At 43.8% G+C, this 9,814-nt stretch overlaps 1 protein-coding gene across 3 annotated transcripts in view; it reads left to right on the top strand.

Moving 5' to 3' along the window:
- The first annotated feature begins 268 nt into the window (after positions 1 to 268).
- tbkbp1 (TBK1 binding protein 1) overlaps positions 269 to 9,814 on the top strand; it is a 67,929-nt gene continuing 58,383 nt past the window's right edge. Inside the window, exons 1-2 of one of the 3 annotated variants that reach the window (XM_037082400.1) lie at positions 269 to 306; positions 568 to 988. The gene's annotated coding sequence lies outside the window, so the exon portion shown is untranslated. Of the gene's footprint in view, positions 307 to 487; positions 989 to 9,814 lie in introns of those variants that run through there. The other 2 variants (XM_037082399.1, XM_037082401.1) reach the window with 2 other exon arrangements.

Genomic DNA, 9,814 nt, shown 5'->3' with positions numbered 1-9,814 from the left:
AAAACAACTTCATATTTAATAGACTTTAAACTCTAAAACTCACTAAAGACACCAATGAAAAATAAATTCCTCTTTCTTGGGACAAGTCATGAGCACATGAAAGTGGGACACTGACACACATCATCAGGGTCAAGGCCGGAGAAGTGTTTGTGCCATATTAAAGTGTTTGTGTTTGTGAGGCAGTTTGTTCCAGTCCTGGCCACATGCAGACACTTTCTCTCCCTCACAGTGTGTAAAACAGAAGGTGTGAAGAGTTCTCATGTATGTAGGAAGAAGGAGCCTCGGTGGAGCCATGTGGCTTTAAATGTAAGCTGTTGAATTGTTTTCCCTTTAGCTCGGAGCTATAAATACACTTCAGTCTGCTTTATCTGATGCTTTTATCTGAGTCCTTCTCCTGCTGAGGAGCTGCGCAGGACCCCATGTGTCTCTGCTTTGAATTACTGGAGGAGGAGTCTTATTATTATTATTATTATTATCTGAATAAGAGTGTTAGATAATCTTTCTGTGCTGGATTTTTTTTTTTTTGCAGAGAGATGCGTTGTCTTGACTCTCCCTCCTCCAGCACAGGGCTGAGCGGAGGAGCCGCAGACGTGAGATGTTCTCGCTGAGAGGAGAGACTGACGCTCCTGTTCCCGCGACATCATCATCCCACACTGGTGGAGCTCCACGGCGCGCGGCGTGAGGCGCTCAGTCCCGCACGGAGGCAGCCACAGGAGGCAGCCACCGCTTCTCCTCCCCTCCCACTGCCACAGGAGCGCAGCAGGGCGACTGGAAGCAAGAGGCCAGCAGGCTCTTTTTTTTTCTTCTACCGGCCACTTGACACACGGTGGAAGAGAGAGCGCTTCTTTTTTTTTCTTCTTTTTTTTTATATTGGGGGGTTTACTCTTCTCCTCCTCCTCCTCCTCCTCCTCCTCCTCCTCCTCCTCCTCCCGCCGCCTCCCACTCCTCCAACGAGCGATGGCATCCACGGATCGATCACCGGGAGCGCGTGAGTTATCCTCTTTTATTCGATGTCTTCTGGATGTGACGGACACAGTGTGTGTGAGTGTGTGTGTGTTGGATGTGTGTGTGTGTGTGTGTTGACAGCGCAGCGCGTCACAGCCATGTTCCTGCGAGCCTCGTTTCGAAATGGGCCAAACCACGAGGATCAGAACCGGAAAAAAAAAAAAAAAAAAATCCTCATCATCATCTTCATCATCATCTGCCGTGTTTATTTAGTATACGCGCATTTTCTCCATTCGCAGCAGCGTCCACAGCTGGCAGCGCACAGCTCACCTTAAAGGAGACGCTCCGCTCCGGCAGCATCAGCACCACACGGAGCTGAGATGCTCCACTGGCCGCAGGCAGCCTCCAACTTCAGCCCAGTGCTGGTGGAGAGCGGTCAGGGAGAAGTAGCCTACATCTGTCGGCTTGTTGTTCCCTGGCCTGCTTTCACAGTGACAGGAGAAGAAACCATGACAGCCCTTAAAACATCTTCAACAGAGAGCTGAACTCGCAGTGTGCAGTTACAATCCTGGATTATTAATTTGATTTTAACAGGACGCCTGAGAGACAGAGTCAAAATATACAGACAGCAAAAACAAGAGCCCATCAGAATATTTAGGAATTTTAGGCAAATTGTGATTTATTTATTTATTTATTTGTAAATGTGTAAATATTTCATGCAAAAGACCGAAAAAACTGAACTTGGATTTATGTGGGTCATTTTGGATTATTTCGTCGATCGCATATCTTTCTATACAGGAATCATAACTGAACTGAAACGTTTGGTATCCCCTCTTGAACAGCAATGATTAAAAACACAATAAATGATATAAATCCGCAAACTAAATTCTCAGTACAAAAACACCCATCGATTAACATCCCTGTGATATTTTTTATTATTTTATTTTAGGCTACAGTAGATACTTTTTCACCCTGAGGAGTTGCCATTTATTTTGCGCTGAGAGTAAATAATTAACCCTTGCTAAACTCATTCTTATCCCTAAAAGAGTTGAAATGCTGATGTTAGCATGATAACGTGCTCACAATGATAAAATGGCTGCATGATAAGTTTGATAATCATTTCAAAGTTTGATGGTGCAAAATGAAACGTAACAGGATCTGCTTGTCACGATCCATCCAATGGAGACTGTGAATATCTGATCGGCTTCACGACATTCCATCGAATGTTACAATATTTATTGAGACTTTCATTACGAACCAGAAAGTTCAACCTGCTGAAAAGTTAGTCATTAAAATCCATCATCTGGGAACCCTGAATGTCTGGAGACAGTCTTTTTGTGAATGCATGATGTAGATGTCGACATATTTAAGGTGAAACTTTGACTTGCTGGCTGTGCTGGATCATGTTAAGGGTTCATCCTCCGGGGAGCATGAACTTCTGTTGCATTTCGTGCCAGTGCAAACTGTAGTCACATTATTTAGTCTGTCACAAAGTGGAACATCCATGAAGTAGATGTGGAGATATCTTTACCTGCTGGTGGTGCGATATCATGTTTTGTTATTAGGATATATCACGTGGGGACCATGAATATTTGTAGCATGTCATAATAATCCAAACATTTGTCTTTAAACCATAAATGCCAACCTGCTGGTGGCAATAGGGGAGAAGTCAGAGGGCCACTGCAATCTTTGGGATACAACATCTGGGGACTATGAATATCTGCTGCAATCCAATCAAGTTTGGGTGACGTAGCAGACTGAACAATGGACTGGCTCACATTGCTGCCCTGGAGCAAAGCTGCTAGCATGGCTAAAAACACATACAAAGTCTGATAAGAGAGAGTGCTAATTGGGCTGTCAGAGTATTTTTGGCTCTGGAAATACAAACACTGCAAATCAAGGATAGACGAATGCCAGATGAGACCAAAATGGTCGCTCGCCTTTCTCCCTTTTTATCAAAAGAGTTTGCACGCTGGGTTTTTTTTGCATGAACTGAGGCTTTAAAGGAAAAACCTGTCATTGTCCCAGAGAAAGCCTGCAGAGGATTAAGAGTGGACAGCGACGTGGTGCTGAAATGCAGCCAGGTTTCCCTCACAGCTTAAAGAAACGTGAAAGGCCTCAGCTGAAGGAAAAAAAAAAAGAAAAGAAGGAAAACAAACCCTGACTGCTTCCTCATGCTATCAGCATTCGCATCTCTGATTCAAGTCGTTACCTCGCGAGCTCAGACAGGCCTGATAATTACTGTAGCTCCACGCTGAAGACTGTCAGTCACTGTCTCTGTAAGAGGGGCCACCGGGTTGCATTAAGAAATCCTTATTTTTCACTTGAGCCCGATCTTTCTGCTCTTCAGACTTCAGCTGATTACCATCCTCAGCCCACCCTTCTTGTCAGTTCCCGGGGGGTCCCGTCCGAGGGAGGTAATTTTAAGGAAGTGAATCATGGCTTAAACCGACCTGCTAATCACCAATCAAATAGCCGCAGCACTGCTGTACAGTGTCTCATGGGTCTGGGCTTGTTTTTCTGTATTTTTTTATGCACTTGTTAATCATGTTTTTTTTTTTTTTCTTTTTTCCCCTCCACACTTTTAAATTGGATCGCAGCGAGCTCCCTCCATGCTTGAAGCTGTTGTATAAAGTACTTTGTTATGTGCTGATGAGTGCCGTTGATGCTGCTGTTTGTGAAACATGATGCGCTGTGAAGTGAGGGTGGAGTATGCCAGGGAATTCATTCTCACGAGGAAATGACCCCCTCAGTCTGAATGTGTTTGTTTAAATGATTAGATTTCTACCAGGGGACGCTGGCCCAGTCCAATATGTTCTAACTTATATTGAGTATTTTGTTGTTGTTGTTGTGTTTTGCTTGAAAGCGGCAAGAGAGAAAGTGTCACGCTCCAACAGGTTGGATTTGGCTTTGTGATCACGGATGACAAGTGTTTGTTGCATGTGTGGAGTTAATTAGAGTGTTATTAGAGGCTGCACTGAGCCAGCTGACCTTGAGGACGGCTGTTCTGGAGCAACTCCTGCAAAATGAGGGAGCGAATGTGTGTGTGTGTGTGTGTGTGTGTGTGTGTGTGTGTGTGTGTGTGTGTGTGTGTGTGTGTGTGTGTGTGTGTGTGTGTGTGTTGGTGAGGTGGGAGGAGGGGTTACTGACGCAATCAGCCTGAGAACATTGGCACCTTCGAATGTACAGAGAAAGTGTTTTTGCCTGTTGAATGAATTACAGGAAAACGGGGAATTACAGCTGAGACACTCGCTGTTAGCGCGGCTCGTTCGGTGTTCTGAATAACGGCACTGAATCACATGCTGACTCGAAAATGATGTAGAGCTTTTTTTTTTATATATATAAAAGAGCAAGATGGCACAGTCAAAGTCACACGTTCGAAGGCCTCATTCAAATCAAAATAATCGAATGAAGAACTTCTGAACCCTGATGCAAAAAGGAGGCGTTTGCAGATTGTTGCCTCAGTGTTGCAAAAGTTAAGAAAAAGCAGCGGAGTCGACTTCAGCTTTTTGCAGACACACATTTTGAATCCCTGCAGATCCCTGGGACAAATCTTTTCTGGAAATTGCACGTGAAGTTGTGATGAGCATGTGCACGCAAATCTGTTCTTCACCTATTATGATAAGCAGTCTTCTTCTCCCACGCACGTCGACGATGATGACATTAATTAAATTTACATATTCTGCAAGGCTCCGGTTTTTGTTCCATCCTATGAATAAGTGAATAAATAATTGAAAGCAAGCATTTACCACACTGTTATTACTTGTTGTTTTCTCTTTAAATACATGTTATATAAGTATAGTGTGCAGCTTCAAACGCTGCACATTAGATGTGTCCAGCTCATCATCTCTCAGGACAGACGGTCCATAAGACAAAGTCTCTGCAACCGTAAGATCACTTACTTGAAACTAAACTAAATGACAAATAAATTGTCAGTCTTTGTCTTATAAAACCATTGCAAATTATTCATATGGCTGCATTATTAATCTGTAAAACCTATAGCTAAAGGTCCAGTGTAAAGGCTACGACGTCGCATCGAACTCCTGTAACATCATCACACTCATGATTAATCAAATCAAAATGATGCATAACTAGAACTGTCATCTTACTTATTCCATACGCTCGTCTTCTGAACGTTACCCACAATGCAATAGTCTGATCATAGATTCTTGGGTGTTATGCAAGAAGCAGCAGTTGTAGCCGACCGCAACATCGTTAATCAAAAAAACAAGACAGCCACTGCTCTGAAGACGCACTTTACCAAAAATATACATTCTTACGTCTATTTTATAACCAACATACGTATTTTAACTCAAACCATGATCCCTGTCTAAAACCTAACAAGGTAGTTTTGGTGCCTTAATCCAACCAAATGACCACCATTTCACAACATTAATCCTGTGTTTATTACTGTTACCATGATGATGAAGGTCACCTTACTGCATGTCCAAACACAGCGAGATATTTAGCTGGAGGCTTTTAAAAAATACTCTGTGTTTCCTTTTAAAGAGCCAGAGATATTGGAGTGATGATTAAAAGACACAAATATAGCTCGTCAGTAGGAAATGTTGGCCCATCTGTGTTACCTATGATGTTTGGTGCTCACACTACTTACTCCTCCTGACAGACAAGAGCAGTGCTTCACACGAGAGGTCCTTGTCATTAACCGCAATCATGTGCTGTGTAGCGGATGACTCACATGGCTGTTTTTGTTGTGAGGAAAGAGTGAGTAGGATAAATGTTTCGGGACATGCACTTTATGTTGTTTCCTTCCCCAGAACCCTGACCGTCCTCTCTCACAGAATCCGAGAGCTATTAGAGCTGTCAGCGCGCTGAAACGCCAGAACACACTGAACACAAAAAGAAAAACAACTGTCGTCTTCGTCTTTGGTTAACACGTCTTTTTAAAAGCAGCTCTGTCAGAATGAAATAATAATAATAATGATGACGAGGAAGAAAGTCAATGACACGCCAGTCCATCCGTTCTGTCACTTTATTTCAAACAAAGGTGGAAAAAGGAAAAAAAACGCTTGGTATTTCTTTTTATCCGGTGAAACCTTGGAAGTTGCTTCCAGCTCCACGAGTTTAAGAGCTGCTTTGTGCGAAGGGTTGCTTTATTTCCTTCTCTCAGCCGACAGTTAACTGTACATGGGCTGCATCGAGACAACAGGCCGTGCTGGAGGGTCGTCTGTCTCCGGTCGGCCGTGCAGTCTGGATTAGACTCTCTGACAGCTTCATCGACGGCGCTAATCGTCGTTCTCTCCGGTGTCACGGGAGGCGGCACGTTGAGCATAAATGAATAAACCTTTGATGAATCGCTATTGAATTAAATGTGAGATAAAACAGATCCAAACAAAGCGCACAGGCCTGCTGGTGAGAGAATAAAGATAGTGTTAATGATCCAAACACACTTAAAGAGTAACTATTTATACTGTGTATGCTTCATGAAATATTCAAACCCAGCACTTTTTAAGACTTGTTTACACACTGCCCAAATATGATATTCATTCCATGGCATGTAAGTGCATCCTGCCTGTGCCATCGCAGCAGAGGTAACATGATTTACAGTTGATTTCACAGTAAATATCGCAGCGTGGAGTTGCATTAATAACTTGCTTTGTTCACTTCCGAAGCTTGATGATGCCGTGGTTTCCCCACTATAGGGCTGAGACGCGAGGATATGAGGTCATTTATCTCACTCTGTAGAATCATCATCACTGGTGGGCGGCATACATTAGACCCAACACACACACACACACACACACAGAAAAGGGGAAGTGTCCTGCCTGGGAACAGCGCTGACACAATTTGCAGCGAGCTAATTTATGCAAAACCAATTCCATTTCCCTCCGATGTCGTCTTCATCGCCGCCACCTCCAATGTTTCCTGCCCCTGGGTCTCCCCTCTCCCTGCAAATCTACACACTCATCCCATGATTATGTTCATACACATAAATACGAAGGTTTATGTAAGCTACTTACAGACTGACTCACTAAATGAGGAGGGAGAGCAGAGGCCCTGCTGGCTGATGGAATATTCATAGACAGCTTTTAAGGGTCGCGAGGGGTAAAGAAATGGAGACTGAGAGAAGTAAGAGGGAGCGATTCTCTGCCTCCCGCCCGTCTCTGTATCATAAGTTCAGACTTCTTCCATTTAGGCCAGGCTTGTGAATTAGTCAAAGGTTTGCAATGTAAGACTGTGTCAGATGGCTCGTTTCGTAAGTCAGAGCAGCAGGTTTGTGTGTTTGTGAAATTTGAATTTCTTTGGAAGCAGTCGCCGCTTCTGGGCGCAGACACGAGATAAAGACCATTTCCAAAAGATGCTAACCAGTCACGACCGTTGACTAAGTGTTAATCATTTTGTGATACAGCGAGTACCGAAATCCAATTAAGCAAAATATGTCCTCAGGCTCAGACGCATGAGAGGAGAGGACTGGTTTTTTTTTGTTATTTTTTTTAAATGCTTGATAAAAAAGAAGTGTTGCTGAGGAAGTGTCAGTCTCCCGTCCAGCTGCTGACAGACAGGCAGCTCCCTGTTGCACGGAGGTAATGTTCGTCCAGCGGCAGCCAGATTTCACTCATCAGGTTTATGGCACAGTGACAGATGCCAAGCGGAGGATAATTCTGTGCCAAAACCAAAGCTTTGGTAATTCCAGGAACGTCTCTGAAGGATCCTCCTCCGTCACCTTCAGGAGACAACAAGGTTGAAACACACACCTCATGTTCCCCCCGTTCTTTCATCAGACTCTTACATGTCTTAGCAGCCAGTAGGATCGAAACTCAGATTGAAAAACATTTTATTTGTACATGCAGCTACTGAACTATGATTCACTGTTAATTGGTTTTAACTATATCTATATTCTTGGATGTTAATTGTGGTCCTTGCTGTTGATATGATGATATTACGTTTGTTGGTACAATCGCCATCATATATTGTCTGAGCAGAAACGTATCCAAGGTTGTCTTTTCAATATCTTTGACGGCCACAAAAAAGTAGCCGGAGGACTTTCATAGTCTTTTTAAGACTCCTTTTTAACGTCCACTATTGATGTACAAAGTTTTTACAGCACAATGTCATTTTAAACATCTTTTAAGCTGCAGTTAGAGATGTCTGAGGAACTTCTTGTGGATCAAAATTTGAAGTTTTTATGACGGCCAAGTTTTACTCCTCACTGCGAAAACTGCACAGTGGATTCAGACCTCTAGTCTCAATCACAGCGTCCTGCACGAGGGTGCACTTTACCAGGAGAGCTTCTCATCAGTTTTATTAAATACCTAAAAACGTCTAAGGTCGGAACATTAGTCTACTTGATGAAGGTTGGACGACCAAAACAGGGAATCTTAAGGTGATAAATAGCTCACCTGGCAAACTGGCTACAGAGGCTGAGGCCAAGAGTTTGAATCCTTAGTTTTGGACCCTGTGAAGACGCGACTCAGACATCACAGTGAATGTTGAGGAGGGAAAAAGAAAACTTAAATTCTACCTCTCTCATCTGGACGTCTTTTCTAAGTGGTCGTTTGGATGTTTCTGCCCTGTGAGCACTGTTACAATCGGCCCCTGTACATGAGGGCAGATAAAACTTGTGACATTTTGTGTATTAATAAACATTTTGTTGAACAAGTAGAACACAGATACAAGTTACCAACATAAAAATGATATTCAAATGCCTCAAGCAGCGTGAGCACGGTCTTCCCCACTAATCCTAATCCTCTCTGAGTTCTGACGCATCGTGTTTTTCTTAGTTCTCACACTGAGCAGGTAGTCAGTAATAGCAGCTCTGGGTTCAGTTTGTCATTTTCTCGGTGATGGTTGTAAACAACTGTACAAAACTCCCTTCAGTCGCAGGGGGAAGCGTTTGTTCTTGAGCTCTGTCTCACTAAAGTTTGTGCTGCAAAGTATTTCTTACTAAGTTGCAGAGTACTGAGCACTGAGGTCATGTGTGTGTGTGTTCCTCCAGTCGTACGTCTTTACATTGACTTTGTACGGAATCAATCCTCCAAATTAGCTGCGCAAATACACCTTCACCTGCTTTGACTTCTCCCTCTACCTCCTTACCTTCTTTTCTCTCCATATATTTCTCTCTCTTTTTTTTTTTTATATAACTATGGTGTAACATATGTGGGCCAAGGCAGTGACCGCTGATTCTCTCTTCTCTCTCTTTTCTCTTGCTTCTGAAGAAGCCATGGGCGGCCCACCTGCATCAAGGCTCTCCTTTCTGTCAGAGTTCTGGCTTCAGATGAGTCACTTTTGCCATATTCTGTCAGGGAAGAGAGAGGGAAAAAACAAAAACAAAACAACAAGCCTCACCTCTCTCTCCAAACTCTGCTCTGCTGCTCTCAGAAACAACACACTCACACCTCCCACTGCCCCGTCCCGGCTGCTTCCATTGTTTCTTCGCGAGCAACCCCGCTGACTGCACCAAACGCCGCCGAGTCTTCTCACGGCAGTGTAGCGGGATTGTGACGACGGGGAGATGTGTTTTTATTTTATTTTTTCTTCTTTCTGCTCTCTCCCTGATATGGAACCTTGAACACTGCGTAACAACTGGAGGGTGACATAACAGCATCGTGGCCGTGATACTTTTGTTGTTGGAGGACACCTGGTTGCTTAGGAGACTGAAGGAATGTGATGTAACTGCAGTGTAATGTGACCACTCACTCTCTCTGCCCACTCAAGGCGCCGTGCCGACCGTGGAGGCATAATGTAGAGTAATATGCACAGTACGCTAAAAAGGATCTGTGTGACGAGGGGCGTCCATTATCTGAGACTGCTTATGCAATTCAGGGTCGTTAGGACGGGCTGGGCGACGGCGGGGTACACCCTCAATAAGTCACCAGTTCATCACAGGGCTACTCAACGTACCAACAGA

Source organism: Acanthopagrus latus, chromosome 20, assembly GCF_904848185.1.
Source record: "Acanthopagrus latus isolate v.2019 chromosome 20, fAcaLat1.1, whole genome shotgun sequence".
Taxonomy (NCBI): domain Eukaryota; kingdom Metazoa; phylum Chordata; class Actinopteri; order Spariformes; family Sparidae; genus Acanthopagrus; species Acanthopagrus latus.
The sequence above is the reverse complement of the archived record's forward strand: the minus strand, read 5'-3'. Positions and strand labels throughout refer to the sequence as shown.